We start from the raw sequence: 20,214 nt of genomic DNA, 5'->3' as shown, positions 1-20,214 counted from the left end.
CTCGTATATGATTACTAGAAATTCAAACTCCTTTTAAATTTAACTTAATGACAAAACTGGTTTTTAAGCACAGGAAGTTGTGAACCTTCATTTATGCATTTCAGAGCTTTATTTAATAGAGCACTACATTTCAAAAACAATGTCCTGAGGTCACTTCTCTACTACCCAAGAAATTGCTGTTAATTTTCCTTCCTCTGGTTAAGAGACAAGGGCAGCAATTGACAAATCACATTTGATACAGGCCCAAAATAAGTGTCCGAGAAGTCAGGCAATTCTGCACCGATAGCCAGGAGGGGGAAAACCCTGAGCTGAATGTGCCTAATCCTGACAATAACCATGGAGCTAGCCCTCCTAATTCTTTCTAGAAAAGCCTGAAACATGGGTGTTAGCAGGGGTTAAGGAGAATATTTATGAGACCTAAAGATAAAGACCCTGCTAATGTTTCTGCCTGTTGCCACACATTTCCATTAACCTGCAACAACCTACCAGTGGGCCAGCTCTGTGGGTGTTAATCTCCGTAAACTTTTTCATCCAGTCAAACATGTTCTGCCAGGGCATTGTACTAACCTCAAAGCTTCCCCTGTTTCAGCACTGCTAGTGATAATTATATTTATTAATGATTTCCGGTTACTCAAGGATACTGAATCTGCTGTGCAAAGAATGCACCCCTTAAAACAATGTTGAAAAAGAAAGTAAAACCACCATTATCAAGGAAAACTCCTAATCTCTAAATGTTGCCAGATTTAAAATTCAGATTGCTATGTTTAGCCCAGTGGGAACTATGATCAGGAAATCATAATGTAAAGCAAGTTACATATTGCATAGCTAGTGAACTATTTTACACATATTGTCATTATAGAAAATTATTATAAGTGGGGAGTTTTTGTAAATTTGGTAAGGTTTTACACAAAATAATTTTTTAAATTGAAATTTCTTGCAAAATTTGTTCAAAGAAATGAAGATGTGGAAATTCTTTAGAAGGATATAGCTAGAAATGAACTCCCCCTGGAATATGTCACTGTATGTTCATTATTTAGAGGTAATAAGTATGATGTGCAATTGCATTTTCGCACATCATCTGACATCTTTGACATTAGGGGACTTGAGGCCTACATAAAGGAAAATTTACAGTGCTGTTGCAAAAAAAAAAAAATGAAGTTAACAAATTCTGCTCATCTATAATGTTTAACTCTGTACTAGCTGATTTAGTAATTAGAAGAATGGGGAAGTGGCAGGAGGACCATGCTCTTAGGTGCACTCTATGCCTTTTCCTAGAAAGCCTAATGAAATTGTGAGTGCCCTGGGGTAAATGTGATTTTTGTTGCTGAAATGCCCTTGGGTCAGGATATTACTGGAGATGAGGCTTAAAGTGCCTGCCAGGATTAGGAAAATAAGGAATACTTTAAAATAAGTTGGCCACTATGTTTTAATTCATATGCTTGAAAGCATTACTCCACATCTGCTGGTGTTTGCTGGTCCAGTTTGAACTCACTGGCAGTAGCCTCTGCTCAGACACCAGAGTATTATTTAGAGATACTGACACACCTATCTGAGACCAAGAGGAGAGGAATCACCACATGAACATAACACTTTTCTGCAGTTAGGCCTTAAATAAATGCACACGTGGGAGAATATGTTAGAAATGTGTGTTAGGATAAGAGAAAGAAAGGTTTCCTGCTCATCAAAGACAGAGGGGATACCAAGGCTGGCAAGGACAACACATGTGGAAGAAACCTGCACAGTTATCCTACCGACACAAATCTTGTTCTGAAGGCACAGGGAGCGGAGCACAAGCTACAGTTTGGCTGAATGACACCTGAAGGAGGCCTAAGACAGGGATAAGGGCTGCAAGGCTGGTACATTACTGGTCCTGGGGAGGCTGCATGCCCATGACAATGAATCAGGAGAAAAGCATCAACTCACTGTGCAAGATTCAAAGTGGGACCAAGATGAAAGTACGTCAGACACAAAATTCTTGGATGAAGGTTTGTCTCACACCATTTCTTCATCCTTCTCTCACTTGCTTTCATACCTACTTGCCAAGGATTCTTATGGAGTTTATTGCACTTTTTTTTTTGTGTATTAATAATAAAAATTTTCAGCTAGAAAAGTGTAGAAACTGTGTAGTTTGCTTTCTTAATCATGTTTTTATTAAAATGTTACCTATATTTTGAAAAAAAAGTATAGATAATAACACCATCTGTACTGATGGACCCGAAATAGAAATTGTGTTGTCTTCAGTAAAGATAGTAAAAAGACGGCAGATAAAAATGAAAAAGTTTCATTTTTATCTATTCAGGTAGAATGAAAAAAATTATAGCTGTTAGTTACACATCCTTAAACATGCACCTCTTCAACATTCAGTTTCCCACTTTTGGGCTGGGGTTCCACCATTGCATTGGGCTCATCTAAATAAACCATGAAAATCCCACCTCCGTCCAACCCCCAGACAGGTGTTCCTGTTATCCTTTTTGTGCTGAGGTTGGCCAGGAGGACAAGCAGGTGGGGGCAGCAATCCATGGGCATGCACACATGCCAGTGCTAATGCTGACATGAGAAAAGTGGCAGAAAAGTGTGGTGAGACACAGCAGATGGTAGACAAAAATTACCAACTTTAACAGCAGACAACACTTTGATTAGCTTAAACCAGTTGCAAATCCTAAACCTCAGGTTTCACCCAAATTGAAATTATTTATTTGATGAGGAAAAGTCCATCCTTTTTGTTATATCAAGCATAAAGCTGTTAATATTCACCTTATAATAATTTTAATAAATTAAAAATATAGTTTTACTGCAAATTCTTTTGAAGGGAGGAGGAAAAGCAAGCAATATTTATTCACAAAGTTTGAAGTTAATAACATGGTATAGTGAATGTTAAGGGAGCAAGAAAGTCTACATCTAAGTCTACATAAATATCAGCAATACCTGTGTTCACAGAAGCAGAAATCAGTTTTGCCATTTCAAGCTCCCTTATGTTGCTAATCTCATAGACATACAACTGGCCCTTTGAATTTAAAGGAGTACTTGAAAACAAGTTCTAACTCAATGGCAGAACTCTCAGCAGGAGAAATAGGCAGTACTGACTCTGCAGAAAACACTGCAATTTGGCAGCAGCTCAAGGGCCAGAAGAAATTGCAGGGTTATGCCATCACATAGTTTCCCTTCCCCCTTCCAAGGACACCTGTCTGTCCAGTACCTTTTTGCACAGGTTTTCCTTGTAGGAGACAGAAGTTCTTAAGTCTGGAGAAGGAAAGATGTGCTCCTCCAGTGGGGTCTGGAGCTCCCTTTGCGTCACTCTGTGCCATAGGACTGGGGGAGGAAGAGTTCAGAAGGAGCAGATGACTGTGTAAAGCACTGAGAGGAAGCCTAACATCCCTACCTGTTGTCATATAGATCCTGGAAATCCTGGTTGTTGATAAAAAGGGTCAATTGATGGTACCCCCAAGGCCCTGTCCTGTAGGGCAAAGCAGTCTGCCAATGCCAATTCAGTTATTAGAGAGTCTCCAACCAACTAGCTCTCAATCTCTACTGCTTACTGTGTTCACAATTGAGTTTCAGATGTCTTAAGCATACAGACAACTTCATACAGGCTTCTAGATACCACCACCCTCACATCATCTTGCCATTTTTATGTAAAGGTGAGTTTATCCTAATAAGAAGGGTGAAGGAGACGTAACTGGGAGGATGTGGCAGCTGATACCATGGCAGGGTTTGTGAAACAGAGACATCTACTGGCTGAGCTTTGGGGGGAAATATTTTGTTTTGTGACTTCACAGTGCAGTGTTCTGCACCTTTTCTTTGATCTGAAACATTAATCTGTTATGATAGGCCTGTCACTAATCCATGGCCTCAGAAAATATGCACACGTGTTAAAATGAGTTTTGCCATAAATTATTTAATGATTTACAAAGCAACGCTCAATACGTGCCACCAGGTGATTTTTAAAACTTCTTTATGCTTACAGTATTTTTAAAAAGCCTTAGTGAAAATTAATCATTTATCACAACATGGAATAACTAAAGCTTGTGGGAGTGCTACAAGGTTTTAGGGGAGCCCATAAAGAAACAATGGCAGAATTACTGTATCTGGCCACCAAATCTCAACATTTTTAGCTCAGCACCAACCATAACCACTCAAGTTGCAAAGACTATATCTTGCTTACTCATTAGGACTAAAAGCATGAGTAAAAGATTCTTAAAAAAAAAAGGAATATTTTATTTCATGTTTACATAAAGGCTACATATTTCTGCCTGGTGAGAAGTAATGCAATGAGAGGAGGATCTTCAGAGGACTAGAGGTTTGAGACATTGTAAGCAAATTAGCAAAGCTTTATTTTCTATTTAAAATTCATTTAAATTATCCTTTCTTCATATGTCTGCAAAAACAGTCTGGACATTCTTGTATTTACAATTTTTTGAGGTTTTCTCAGTATTTCTTTGCTCCAGGCAAGCTAGAAATAATATAAGACTTGCCTTGCTGACCACAGTCTTTTAGATAAATAACATTTTTACGTTGCTTCCATCTGGATTTAGCACATAAAAGAGAAAAAAAATATTTTTAGAAAAATATAATTCTTATGATCCATGAATAGAGTGAAGAAATCAGGTACATTTTTTTTTTATTAAGGCATTTAATTCAATAAAAAAATACTACTTACTTGAAAAAGATTGAAAGGGCTGTATGCCATCAAACAAATGCCACTTCCATTAAACTTATGATTTTCAGTAAGCCAGTGCTGTGTGTATTTGAGGAACTAATGCTCATCTGTGGTAGTAAGGACCATGCAAAATTATTAAAGGGGTCTTAAGACAGGTAAGTAGACAGATAGACAGACAGGTGTGCAGGTAGGCAGAATCCTTTCAGCTTTTGGATCACATTTCATTTCAGAGCCTCTTAATCCATGATGTCCTCTTGTGAAAAAAAAAAAAAAATAGCTTATGCTAAAATGTAGTACTGCTTCAATGAATTGTATTTATTCACCAAACTATTATGCCAGCTGGAACATTTCCCAGAGGAGAGAAATATCATTTAAAGACTTAAGTGGGAAGAAGTTCCCTATGAAACTTTCTTCCCTCTCCAGTAATTCTCTTGCTAAAAGTGAGCACCAGCTGTGGCTCACCTCTCAAAATGTATGTAGTATCATGACTGATGTCACTCTTTGGGGTTAAGCTAGGGTGGTAGGAGCCAGTAATTGTTAAAATGTATGCTTAGTTCAAGTTAAACAATAGACCCATAGGAAAAAAAAAATCAGCACAGAGGTGCTGAGCTGTGAAAAGAGTGTTGTTTTGGGCCCAGTCGCCTGAATAGACTTGTTAAAGCCCATGGCTGATGTATGCTAAGCAGAGCCAGGCAGTATGTGGAGAGAAAGGGAGGGCAGGCCAGTTGAGCGGGCACATCACTCTCTGAGCCAGGGCACACACACTTTGATGGCTCCTTTGGAGGTATGAGTGAAAGCCAAACCTCTGTTCCCTCCTTTTTTTCATTTCTGCCATGCAAAGATAATCAGGTTTATGTAAAGTATGTGTGCTCTTTTGACAGTCCACGATATCTCATTAATTCAATCACACCAAACACCATTGTTCCCAAAGTGTTTGAAATGCGGATAGGCATGGAGGCTTTCTTAATCCTGTCAATCAATGTTAACATTTTTCTTGCAGTTGCCATGGCCAGGGCCAGAGTTCATGAAAACACAGAATAAGAGCCAACAAAACAAGAATAAAGACTTATTTGAGATACTCTTTTTAAAGGACATCTACCATGCACAAAACATGGGAAGTAAATGTAGACAAGTTTGGACACTATGGCTCACTGAGAGGAAAAAGGGGGAAAAAGAATTTGAAAATCAAATAGGCCTATAAAAACTTGACCCAAGAGTCTCTGGGAAAAACCCGATGAATTGCTCCCTAGTAGAACAATGTTCTTTCTTTCGTGCGTTCTTCAGGAGCACAATGCTCAATATATTATAACACATGCCACTGATGTCTTTACACTGTTGTAAGCCAGCTCAGACCATCGGAATGCTGATCACCGACAACAAGAGATTGTGCGGCGGTAATTCTCTTTCTCCCGCTCTGCTACAAACAAGCACTGGGAAAATTATTCATGCATATAGACCAACAAAGCAGAGATGGGAGATTTGCGATGTCATGCAGCGAGATCATGTGACAAACATTAAAATAAAACCCCCAAGCCTTCACCCTTTGAGACTTTGTAAAATAACCAATTTATCCCTCTGAATGTAGCAGCCAACATGTCTTATCGTGCTGGTGGAAATCACAGCCATTTTAGTATTGCTGTGCTGATTAATGAGACCGAAGAGCACAAGCTAAACAAAGAAACACAACAATTACATAATTACCCAGCTGCTAAAGCTATGAGACAAAAGTCCTCATTGAGATATTTTACAGCTCTGCTTATTCCTAACAGGCCTCAAGCAAGTTTATATATACTTCTTAATTAACTCAGAGAAAGGTGTGCCATGAAGCCAAACACCCAAGCTCATACAGAATTTTTGGACATCCATGGAGTTGCTCTGTCTCCATTTTAAATCAAAATTCATTTGATGTTTCAAAAAAACTATCAAAACAAAACAAATCAAAAAACAAGCCAAACAAAAAACTCAACAACAAGAACTTGTGTGTGGCTGGAGGTGTACCTGGAACAGCTATTATATTAGCTGTGCAAAGGAGAAAAGCACCAGCTCCGTGGAAGTTGTCCCAGATATCACTTCAAGGTTTGTTCTTCGAGATCTCTGCAGGGAAAAAAGTCCTTTCGTCACTGGCAATTACGGAGTGCTCTGTTAGTATTGTGGCAGATGTCCACTGATCTAGAAACATACATCCACACAGATCAATAAAACCTGATATGATACAGAGCACATTTGTGGGATGGCACAGCAGAACAGCCTCTCTACTGAGAACAGCCCCTCAATGCACTAGAGTGAGTCTGACTCTTGTAAGCAGGCAAGGAGAAAAATGAAATTTTTACCTTTGTGCTAGAGAAATAGAATTGGGATACTGTGTCTACATCTAATGATTATGTTCTTTAAACAATGGTGGAAATGTTTAAGCTGCATTAATGTCCTGTCTTGTAAGAAGGCAACACCTGCTCCTCCCAGAGACTCCAGGTCAGTCACTCTGAGTATTCAGCTGCCAGGTATTTAATTGCCAGGCAATAAATCTTCCACCTTAAGAAGTCAGGGTAAAGCATCTCATCCCAGATGTCACTCCCATTAGATTTCCCAAAATTACCATGAGTACTGAACACAGAGGAGTTACGCTTGTCTTTGTTCTTCATTCCCATAATCTATTCTTTCTTCTCTCCCTGCTCACATGCTGGGTTGATATTCTCCAGGTGAAGCACTCGCAACCACAGCGCTCTCCAAACTGGGCTGTCAGCACCACAGAGCTGCAGATGCTAAAGATTCTCACTAAAAAGAGGAAGAGCTGGTAATAGAACAGGTGAAAGGAACTAAGGCAAAAAGGAATTCTCAGTTGCTCTCTCTATCCTTGTGCTGATCAGAAAGAAACTAAGGTCTCTACTACATATTTTAAGGGATGTTTCAGGTAAGCCAAAGGCCATGTCACAAAGGAAGAGCATATAGCTTAGAAGCCTTCCCAATGAAATGACAGGAGTTTTTGCACAATATTAGAAGATTTCTTAACAATGCAGAATTAAGTTGTTTGGGGTGGAAGGTTGTTTGGTTTGTTTTTTTTATTTACTAATTTTTATCCTATAACATCTGCAAGATCAAACCATTCAATATATGAGAAGCCTTCTACTGTGATGGCTGTAGCATGAGAGCGTTTCCCTTTGGCAGGAGAAAAAGAATGAAAATTAGTGAAATTTATGGCTATGTCTCTACTCAGGAAATATAACTAGAGTTGACTTAATGAGAACAAGTTTCAGGTGCATAGTATTACACTAGCTTTTGTCTCCTACTTGCAGCTCTGTAGTGCTTTACTTATTATCAGGCATCATTGTCAGAATATTCTAGTACACAATACACACAGATTCCTGAAATCATCAGCTGCGAAACTAAATGTACAAAAGACGTTATAATCAAAAATGGATAAGTAAATATGTTCTAAAGAATGGATGATTACATCTTGATTGAATTTTTATGATCACCTGATACTCAATCACAGTAGATAGATCTTATTTCTGAAAATATCTTCAGCTGAAGATAAACTACATGTCTGTCATGTTGTTTTCAATATTGCCGGTCTCCTTATTTTCCCCGGCCCTGCATCAGCATTCCCTTACACCATGTGCTCTGTTTGATCCCTATTTCTTTCCTCAGTGCCTTGTGCCTAAAAGACAGCAGGAAACTTCAGTCACTTCACTGTTCTTTCCCCACTGCCTCTAGCTGAAATATAACTCCATTTTGGAATATTTATTCAAGAGGACAGGAAAAAACATTGACTGCTTTTTAATGTCTCTTTGATGCTCCTGACTATTTAAATATTCACCTGTAATTATAATTGATTAATTCATCTTGGTCACACCCCAGGAATGGCTCTCACCTCTTTAGAACTTTGGACCGTGGGTCTACTTTAGTTTGCCAATGCGGTTGCAGTGATAAAGCTGCACAACTAATTTACTACAAAGGCGAGCAATTAAATATCTAGAATGTCAAATGAATTACATTGTTACAGTTTCCACTGACATCATAATAATCCTTTAAACAGTGTTCACAGTATTTATAGACATTAATAGACAGTAGGACCATTCGCTATTTCTTAGTTGTCTGATTTTCCAACAGAATCCCAAAGAGTTATCCAGACATCATCTTATGAGTGCTGAGTTTGGAGACAGAAGCACTTCCCTCCATCTATTTTCTATTGCCCTGTTGATAGCAGCCAGTTATGCTGTGGACCCTGCTGCCAGGGCATGATGGCTCCTGTCCAGCCTACTGTCCATCAGGCCCCCCTGGCCCCTGTCCATAGAGCCTGTAGTGTTGTAAGGGGCATTTTATTCCTCAGCACACAGGGTAATATTTGTCCCTGTTGCATTTCACCAGGTTCTTTTTGGCCCTCTCCTCCAGCTTTCCTGGGTATCTCTGAATGGAACTCCTGTCGTTGAGCACAGGTCCTCACAACTTGCTGTCATCTCAGTAAGACTGGCATCCATCATCTTCTTCACATTGTTACTGAAAGAGTTCAGTTCCTCACAGACAGCCTGTCAGTTCTCCGCTGGTCACCAGCCTGAAGGCAAAGCTTGACCCATTAACCACTATCCTCTGAGCCTGGACATCCTACATTTATTTTCATCCATCCACTTTTCCATCCATCTGGTTATGTCTGGGTGATAACTTGAAGATAGTTATAACATAAAAAAAATTAAAGACAGACCTCAAAATTGTGAAAACACTAAACTTTTTACTCTCACAATTTTCTCACCATTTTTTTTTCCAAAGAGTGAGAATACACTCTTTGAAAATAATAAAGTGAGAATAAAAGCATTTGTTTCTGAACTTCTATGAAACTATGTCTTTCTCTGGAAAGGTGTCCTTGCAACTGACTTCAAGTTCCTATAAGCTCAGGGAAAATAAGAAAAGGGAAAAAAGAGTAAAGAGATAAAACTTTAGAAAGGCTTAATTACACTTTGCTATAACATATTTATAGTTGCCAGATGAGCACCCTCAGAACTAACTTTAAAATCTTATTATAATATATATTTCAACCCAAATTAACTAAAGGCATTAATCTTCTACACATATACATAAATCCAGACTGCAATTCCTTTAACTTTTTTCCTTTATTATAATTTGACACTGCTTTTAATATAAAATGCCATAAGACTATTGGTTACATTTTCCCATTTGCAAAACAAAAATATTCCATAATTCAAGAGCATTCTAAATATTTTACCTGTAATTTTTAATTAAAAGACCCAAGTATACCTCAGATCATAACCCTGCCTTCAAAGGGGGATGAAATGCACAAGATCACATAGGTAAGTGTGAACATACTTGAAAAAGTATGAGAAGTTTTAAAAAAAAATAAAATAAAAAAAATATGAGCTTTATAGACGTTGTTCTGAAAGCCTAATTAGAGTAAGAAACAGACATATCTACTTTAGGTAATCCCTTCTCACCCCCTTCCTCCAATTCAAAGGAGCTTCTTTCTCCACTACAACATGAGCCTGAAGGACAAGCACACAGCAGTTCCTTCTCCTTCATCACTCACACCTCAGCACTTGAACAAACCTTGACTCTTAACTACCAACTCAAGATGAAGTTTTCTGGAATGAAAGCACCCTGTTCCTTCAGCTGATCACACGTCTCCACTGGAGTCGTCCTTATTTCTGCTCTTCTGAGAAGGGGACTATTAGATGATCATTTAATCTCAGATCATGGTCATAAATGCAAAGCAGCAGCAGCAGTTTAGGACATTGCCACCCCACATCAGTGACTCTGGTCAGGGCAAAGTAGGAGAGATTAGCTCAGCAAAAATCCTGGTATTGAACTGAAGTGAAAGTCTCTGAGTATTTGCTCTGTGAGTTGTGATGTCTCAGCTGGGGGCAACAGTGAGCAGGAAGATGTAATTTCTTCAGCTGTGGCTGCAGCTTTGTGAATGTACCAGCTTTAAGGATATCGTGGACAGGTTCTAGCAAGTACAGCTGGAGCAACTTACTAAGCTACAGGAGTAACTACAGGGCAAAAAGATACAGACACCAAGGTCAATAGTCGTTTAGGAGATTATCTCAAGCAATGAGCTTTAATCAGCTGAGAACTGTAGAGTGTTTACCTGCATGTAAGGAGAAAAGAGAGAGCAGGGTATGGCCATGACAATATGCTATTAAAGGCCTCACAACACTTCTACCAAGGGTTTAAGTCCCACAGTGCTGTTGCCAGAAACAGCTGGCAAAAAAATCCTGAAATTTCTTGTAATCCTGGTGGGGTTTTTTGTCCTATAATCACACTCATATAAACACAAGAGGTTTTGTGAGTTTTGCTGTTTGTGTTTTAGGATCCTTTTTGTGTGATTTTTTTTTTTCCTCCTTGGTGGTAATTTCTCTGTCAGGTATATTTTGAAAAATAAAATGTTCCCCTGAAAAACCAGAGTCAAATGCCATTAAGCAGAACTAGGTAGTTCACCCTGGGAATGTTCACTGGAAAGAAATGTATATTTATCTTTGAAATTTTTGTATTGGATTTTTTATACTCAGAGATACTTAAAACCCCAAATGTTTTTATGGCACACATAGGTGTCTCTCCTAAAGAGCCTTCAGGGGCTGGAGAGCAGTTATTTTGAAAGATGGCAACTGAGACATGGCTGTTTGTAATTGATTTTCATAAGGTTTACAAAACAAGCTTGGCAAGACTCTGTAAATGCAGCAAAATGCATAGCACCTAGTGGAGTAGTACCCTCTCTCTGTGGAATGAGGAAGCTACCCTAAGACCTGATAACAACTAATATGAAATTGCACTCTGACATATAATAAATCCATCTATTAAGAGGGTAAAGAGAGCTCAGATTTCGAAAACTAGGAATGCTGTAGAATGCTCTGTCAGTTGGACAGGATTTGGTTCACTTTTATGACACCACATAAAGAAGTAATAGGTTATAAAGCTTTCAGAGCCCTAGCATAGGTGGCAGAGTCTTTATGCCCTCTCTGCTCAAGTGGATGAGAAACAGATGCCAGAGCATTTTCCTACACACTCTCCTCTGTGTCAAAAACTGTCAAAGGAGTAGACAAACGAGCTGCTTGGCCACTGCTTAGTAAAGCTGATATGTTTGTTTTGGCCACAGCCTGTTCAGAGATATAAGATCACAGCTGGACACAAATCTGACTTCCAATAGTAGCTTCTAATCCTTTGCAAGCAGTGAAATTACAGGCACCAAGTTTATTCTAGCTGAAAACTGTTTAGTAGGAAAGTATGGCTTCATATGCAGCTAAATCTTCTTTCAGTCTGACATAAGTTTCAATCTTTATCTAGCAACTCCCTCACTGGAGGGTAGACTGAAGATTTTACTAAGTTACATGCTTCAGTTATTGCCAGGAAAGATAAAGGCCCACTGGAAGAGCTATATCAAATAGCTGCAGGTTTATGAAGAAAATTTATGAACAAAAATATTTTCAAGCTTTGATAAACAGCTGACCAGAACTCTTGAAAAGGAATGCATGGAGGAAAACAAAGGTTCTATACTGGTAAGGATGACCAGCTGTTGAAGTGTTTACCTGCTGAATATTACACTTGCTCAGCACATGGAATGCAATGCTTCCACAGTCTTCACAGCGCTTCTCTCTGTGTGCAGTAAAAGGGGACATGGACATGTTGTACAAAATGTTAAATAACTAAAAATGCCCGAGAAAATTAATGGGAATCAGAGGGAACAGAGTTCTTGATCCACATGAATGTGCACAGCCAAAGTGTAGATAAATTCGGATTAGCAAGCAAAACTGAGCCCTGTTGTTAAATAGCACTTGATTCCATTAGACTGTGTCGGATTGTTAAAAATGCTAACATTATGTGTGACTATTCATTTTCATCACCTGCTCTTGATTAATCCAGTCCTAAATGGCATCTGTGGACCCTGCCATCTCATACTACTTAATTAAATTAGCAACACATTTGTCTCCCCCGTTTTCCTATCAAAGGGTTGTGCTCAGGAGAAATAAAACCTTTGTTCACTGCATCTCCGTATAATTTACACTCCTTTTTCCCTTTTTCCTCCAGCTCCTGGCTCAGATGCTAAATTGTAACTGGTAATAGGGAGCTATTAGGTCTAGTGAAGCATGTCAAAGAAGTCAGTAGAAAACTAGACCTGAAAGGAGGCCTCAGATCTCATAAAACAGGGTCAAGATTCTAGATTCAGGATTACATTGTACCAAGTTTCATTCATTTTGCAATTTAAAAAAAAAAAAGCATATTACCTTCACATATATATATTTGGGGCAGAAAGATGGGGAAAAGGTTGAAAGAAAAGAGAAGGACAAGGAAGAATGCTGAAACAGGTAAAAAACCTTTCATTTAAGGTTTTGGGGTTTTTTTCCTAAGGAGGTAAAAAATATAACTGTCAATAACAGGCACCCATGTCTGAGTAATGGGGCACAGTATATTGTGTCTCCAGGATAAAAAATTAATATAATTTGCTCTGATATAAAACAGTACTAAAAAGTACTGTCATACTGGACAGCATGTAGCCAGAAAATGTATTCTGTGTGAAAAAAAAGCATCCACCTTACAATTAATCATGAGCTTCACTCATGAATTAATATCATCTTCTATGTAGTTTCCTATGTAGTTTCCTCCAAATTTTGCTCCTCATCCCAAAAGTGAAAACTCCTTTCATCTCCATCAGCCCCTAGGGAAACTTGTGGTACGTGTTACATGTCAATCAGGCAAGGATAACCTAAATACCAGCAACTGATTCTTAGGTTCTTTGTTTTTCCAGTGGATGTGAGCAGAGACTGGGATAGAGAGCACTTCTGTTCTGGGTTGCAAGTGAGCTGCAGAGGCCAGGCTGGCCAGAGTGTGCCACAGGCTCTGCCATGTTCCCCATCTAGTTATCCCTTCACTAAAAGTCCTTTTCCCTGATGAGATAGGAGCTGCAGGTCTTTCCTTGTGAGTTGCAGATCTTTCTTCAGCTATCCTTGCCCCTTGCAAGCAGCTCTGTGAAGGAAAAGGATGGGGAACCTGACACTGTTGAGAATGGGACACTGTCACCTCTCTGTGCCACTCTTCCCTATTTGGAAATTACCCATCCAAGAAGTACAGTGACAAATTCTCTCATATTTGTGAAGCACCATTAATAGGTCTGAAAATGCAGGGTAATCCATGAAGACAATGATGCACTGAGGAACCTGAGAGAGGAATAATAAATTAGATCCTGCCAGACACAGTGCTTTTGCACACTCTCTGTAAGGGTATTCTGTGCCCTTCATTTGGAATGTGCTCTTACCATATACACACAGGTCAGTGAGAGTCCTGACAAAGAGGTTTCCAGAAAGCTTTTACTGAGGGGAGTATCAGTGCCAGGCAGTGTGAGACACCAAAGAGAGACAGCTTCTTCAGTGTTTCAGGTCTCTTGCATCTGTGATGATACTGCAGAGAAATGGCACAAAGACAGAACACCCAGAAACCCTGACTGAGGTTCTTCATTGGGATGCGGGATCTGCATTTTCCAGTTCTCTATGTTTGAATCAGTTTGGGTAAGGGATGTGAATTTATCTTCTTTTAGTATCTTCTGCTCTTCTCTGTATAATATGAATATTTACAAGGCCTGAGGAGGAGCAAACTGTCCATAGCACACTGTTCTAGAAAGAGGGACTCACATCTTTCGTGAGGTAGGAATGAATTTCCAGTTCTTTGACATCACAAGTCCATGAAGCAGGCAGTCTGCTCAAAGCTGAGCCTTTCCTTTCTGCCCTGTCTGCTTTGAGCACACCCAAAGGGCTACACACTCCACTTGTCAAAGAGCCATTCCCCTAAACAATCCAAGGGTCCTGCTTCAGGGCTGAGCAATGGGCCGAGGCAAACACTATGAGATTCAATAAGGAGAAGCGCTGGGTCCTGCCCTTGGGCCTCATACAGCCCTACAGACTGGGGACAGAGTGGCTGGGAAGCTGCACAGCAGAAAAGAAGCTGGGAGCCCTGGTCAACATCAGATGAACATGAACCAGGAGTGTGCCCAGGTGGCCAAGAAGGCAAAGGGCATCCTGGCCTGTGTCAAAACCAGTGTGGCCAGCAAGACCAGGGAAGTGATTGTCCCTGGACCTCTCACCTAAAGACAGATATTGAGGTGTTGGAGCATGTTGAGAAAAGGGCAAGAGAACTGGTGGAGGTTCTGGAGAATAAGTCCTACGAGGAGTGTCTGAGGGAGCTGGGGGTGTTTAGTCTGGAGAAAAGGAGGCTCAGGGGGGTCCTTATCACTCTCTACAACTGCCTGAAAGGAGGATCTAGTCAGGTGGGGATCAATCTCTTCTCCCAGGCAAGTAGCCATTGGACAGCAGGAAGTAGCCTCAAACTGCACCAGGTGAGGTTCGTGCTGGACATCAGGAAGAATTCCTTCACTGGAGGGGTGGTCAGGCATTGGAACAGGCTACCCAGGGAAGTAGTAGAGTCACCATCCCTGCAAGTGTTCAGCAAATGACTGGAGGTGGCACTAAGTTATATGTTTATTTGGCATGGTGGTCTTTGGTCAGAGATTGAACTCAATGATCTTTGAGGTCTTTTCCAATCTCAGTGTTTTCGTAAATCTACAAAATTCCAGGAACAACTAAAATCTGAACAGTTCTGCACATGCCAGCCGGTGAAAATACCAGTACTGAGTAGATGGCTAAAGCATCTCTGTAAACTTGTGGAAACTGAGTGCCTGAAGTGTGAGACAGAAATATGTCAGAAATAAATAAGCACCTCTCTCATCAAAATGTGAATGGCTTCTCTTTGAGGAAGAGGAATTCTCCTCTTTGAGGAGAATTTGTAAAAAAGTCTGAAAAAAAATTGATACATTTTCTAACCACTGTCTGCTCTATCTACTGAATAAAACAAAGACCAAGTGTGTTCATGTAATTTTATAGTGATCATCTAATTAATTGTGTCATAATTTATATGCACAGGCAGATGATTGAAATTATTTTCTGTGCAGACATGAACTTGGCATTTTCTATTTTCTGGGTGCTTCATTCTTAGCAATATTTTTTATTTTAATTTGCTGATTGCTAAGTGCATAGTTACAAATATACAATGATGTCAATAAAGTTCTTGAAGAAAAATACAGAGCTTTCATCAGAACAAAGGTGTGATGCATCTTTAAAAATTCTATTTTTAAAGATGTGATTAAGTTGCTGCTTTTTGCAAAAGTGCACTTGGTGCTGTTGCAAGTATATGTTTTCTATTTAAGTCTTCTCATATTGAGGAGACATGCACAATCAATCTTCCTGGTGACATTGTAGCAAAGCAGAAATTATTGATGCTTACTAGCTGCAGGATCATAAATAAGAAAATGGAAATTGATACTTAATTGATAAAGTACTTTCCTCTCCACTTAGTAAGCTTTCTAATTACTTCATAGAAAGACAAAGAAAGCTTATGAATGCATGTGGATGAACTCATAGAAATACAGGGTAAAAAAAAAGAAACCAAAACATCAACCAACTTTTCATGTGGTCCTTGCTTTTCAAAAAAATCCCAAACGGCCTTTCATGTGTACTTTCTCTCCTCTGCACATTAAAGATAATTTTCAATTATTTGGCTAACCCATTTTTTTATTTAAGTGACTTCTTTTGTTAGTTTATCCTTTATTATGCAAATGTTTGATGCAAAATAAAAGTGACACATGTTCATCCTGTTTTGAACTCTACCGAATACTTGGTATACTTGGTAGAGATGCAAGCTCCCACTCAGGAAATCATTCCTATTGGGACACATTTATATTAATGTTAAAAACATGTATATGTTTTGTTTTCCTAAGGATTGAATTTAAACACATGTTTTCCTTAAATGGCATCTACCACAGAAATACAAGCCTGTTACTCAGATTTGATTTTGAAAATGAAGAATATTAAAGATGAGGATAGTATCTTTATACCAAGTATTTATAATGAGCAATCACAGCCAGGTAACTCTAAAAGGACAATTGTCCCCTGGAATTACCGAGGGATGTTTCCACAAAGTCAGTGAACAAACCAGCTTCAGCTGATGGGCTGAGCATACCTGTTCCTCAGGGAGCTGCTAGTGCCTTTCAGGTGAGAAACAGAGCATGTGAATGGTGCAGGTCCTTTTCAGAGTAATTTTTATCAGTGCAGTGCTGCCTGATGTATCGATGCATCTCCTTTCCTTAATCGTCAGTATTTATTCAAACCTACCTTACTAGGAAACAAACAAAAGTTTACAGACTAAACTGATTTCCAGCTAACATGGAAATTCAAATATGTGTGTGTGTGTGTAGTTCCTATAGAACAAAGCATCCTGAGAAATAAAATCTGAAACAATATCTAAAAGATCATTACTTCATTAAATATGTAAAAGACTTTACTTGTGTGAAGTCTTCCCTTTCTGTTTCAAGTGGAAAGGTAATAGGTAACAAGTGGCCATTTTTGCTGCTCCACTGTGGACATGCTGTGGCAGAAGTCAATTCTGTTTTTATATCTTCCACCTAAAGAGCATATCTTCATTGGATCAACAGAAGATTTTTTTTGTAATTTATATGTTTATCAATCCAAATCTAGCATTACAGGTTGATGACAGAGTACAGACTGGAATATTAAATTTTATGAGTTCAGGAATAACCTTCATTAGAAAGATTTCACAGACACATAAACCATCAGGAAGCTGTATCATGCAGATCTTATCTGTTGTATAATAAATCAAACAGCTTCCCATTCATTTATATCTTCTATAAGTGCCTTTTATGATGTTCCATTTCATATATTCTTGGATTGATTTGAAAATTAAAAGTCAGTGATAGATTTTCAGTTTTTATCCTCAAGGCAGTGTTAAAATATTATAAAATCAACATTAATTAAAATTTATCATGACATGCTTTCATTCAGAAAAATAACAGGAACTTGAACACAGGCAAGAAATTGCAAAACCCTAATACAAAACACTCTGATCATGACACAGACAGTTATAAAATGAAGGAAGGTAGAAATCAGAGACAAAGAAAAGCCACAGAAGAGTAAAAGATAGTAACAGTTTTCATGAGAAATCATGATTTCTTAGGAAATAATAACAGAAAATACTGTGCACTCTTGTCAACTGGGCTATTTATTATTTTATTATTATTTATTATTAGTTTTATTTTGTTATGGAGAAAGTGGAATTATTTTAGTGAAAGATCTATTTTAGAGAGGAAAAAATATAATAGCTTAGTAAAAATGTATATTAGTAGACAGGCACAACTGTAAGCAAATCATGTCACAGATATATATATGGGTAAGTTTGAAAACTATTTTCTCCGTGGAAAGTTATTTAAAGTATTAAAAGATTCTCTAAAGCCAAGGGCATTTGCATCCCTTTGTCTGCTGGAAAATATGGAGAGCAGTCATGTTTAGTTTAACAAGCTGTTTCTGGGTAATACAACTTTACTGCCAAAGTTAACAAATTATATTAAGTGCAGTTCCTGTGTAATATTCTCAGGTGGTAAAAATCACTCTAGTCTACTACTTTGATAGTACTTCACTGAACATCTAGGACTGGAGGCACGAACAAAATGCAGTTTTACTGGTTACTTCTGGTCTTGTGAGCCTGTGTTTGCCTTACATAAATAAGAAAACTATTAGCTAGGTCTTGGCAGGAGGTTTGTGAGGAGCAGGGATGTAGCTCTGTGTGCAGCCCTACCCCTGATTGAGAAGATGCAAACCACGAAGCAGCTACAACCACATTGGCCTCTCCAGAAAGTCAACCACTGCCTAAGACACAGCATGCATAAATGATGCCATGTAAACATACCTCTCTCTTTTACAACCTGGTTATGCTGGTATTTTCGCTAAAGTCACTCAATAAACCAAATTTTTTATTACCTATCCTATTGATCTTAATACACAGCATACTGTGATAAGATGTTTTGTGTCTATATGTATTTTCCAGCATTGAAATTTCCCAGTTGGGAAGCATTATGTTTCCAATAAAATGGGTTTTTTTATCATCTCTTTTTTACAGCTTGTAAATTCTAGTCTTCCAGTTTTTCTTAGGGTGCATCTTGCTGATTTCTGCTTTACTTTGTGGAATGTTTTAATTGCAGTTATGTGTCAATCAAATGTTCCCATTCAGACACAAGTAGGCCTAAGAAAGGCCTCAGAAAATGTTGTTTCTTTACAGCTTTCACAGGCTAAGTGCCAAAGTTATCACTGCCTTTTCTACACTTCAGCATCCTCTAAAAATCACATGTGAGATGCTACATATTTCCCATGCATTAATCAGGATTTTCTCTCCTTCCCTCGGTGGATGTGAGCTCAGCCACACACTCAACCACAATAGCCAAGCTGCAGGAGCAGTAGTCTCCCAGGTCTCCTGGTCATCCTACTGAAAACCTGGTTCTGAGCACCCCCACCAGAGATCTAACCAGCCTGTGCACTCTGTCCAACTGTCCACACAAATACCTTCTCTTGTACTATGGGGGAAAAAGAAAAGGGAGAAGAGGAAAGGAAGGAAGGCAGAGAGGTACACTGACCCCAGCTTTCATCTCAAAATGGAGATAGGACACAGCCTTGGAATGCACCTTGGATTTGCAGGCAGAATACAGTCAATATGGAACCGTATCTCTGAAGACCTGGCACTCTACACTGAGTCATTAAGTTATTTAGGGGGGCTGGACCCCTGATCAGCACATCAGGAGATGGCTCAAACTGAGCTCAAGAGTGAGTAAAAATACACACAGACTCTACTGTGTCATTGGATCCTACGTTTCTTGTCATTATCTCTGGCAGCAGCTTCTTTCACATTTAGATCATGGGGAAAATTATTATCCCAGCCATTGTGGAGATCTGCTCACAGGTACAGCAGTACTTTCTTGTCATAGTTTTTGGTCTGGAATGATCTTCTCTGAGGTTGGAAACAGAAAGGACATTTGGCTCAAAACTAGTCAGAACTTTGCATTGGGCTCACCCTGACACCATTCCTGATTTCATGTTCTTGGGGGGCCAACTCAACACACAGGGCTCTGATCTGGAACATCACTGGTGATGATAGCCTAACCAATTCCTGAAGTAACCACTTTGCAGACAAGCTGAGTCTTTTAAATCCCTAAATTACACAGTTCAAGAAGCATTTGGAGAATACTCTCAGGTGTGCATGGTGTTACTCTTGGGAATGGTGCCGTGCAGGGCAATTATCCTTGTGGGTCTCTTGCAATTCATCTTATTCTGTGAATCTTATTCTTATTCTGTGATTAAACTTTCACAAACAGGATTCATGTCCTATAAAGCTATCCAAGATCAGATGCAGGCTGTTAGCTTGAAAAGGTTGTGATTTTACCACTTTTGAGAGGTGAAAAAATATTTTCTGGGAATCTGTTTTGGTTTTGTTTATGAAAATTTATTTATCTGATTTGCAAAAGAACACAATTATTCTCAAACAAAATTAATATGGGGGGAAAAAATCAAGAGTTTATGCATAAGATTTGAGGGTAAACTTCTGTTTGGGGACCTGTCGTGCTAGGCACAGTAAGCATAAAGGGTAGCAAAAAAATCCTTTTTCTGAGAAGTATATCCTCTAAATAGACAAAAAAGCAAAAGCAGCAGAAAACAGCAAGTATATTCCAT

The sequence above is a fragment of the Parus major genome, chromosome 2 (assembly GCF_001522545.3).
Source record: "Parus major isolate Abel chromosome 2, Parus_major1.1, whole genome shotgun sequence".
Classification (NCBI taxonomy): domain Eukaryota; kingdom Metazoa; phylum Chordata; class Aves; order Passeriformes; family Paridae; genus Parus; species Parus major.
This window is presented reverse-complemented; position numbering follows the sequence as displayed.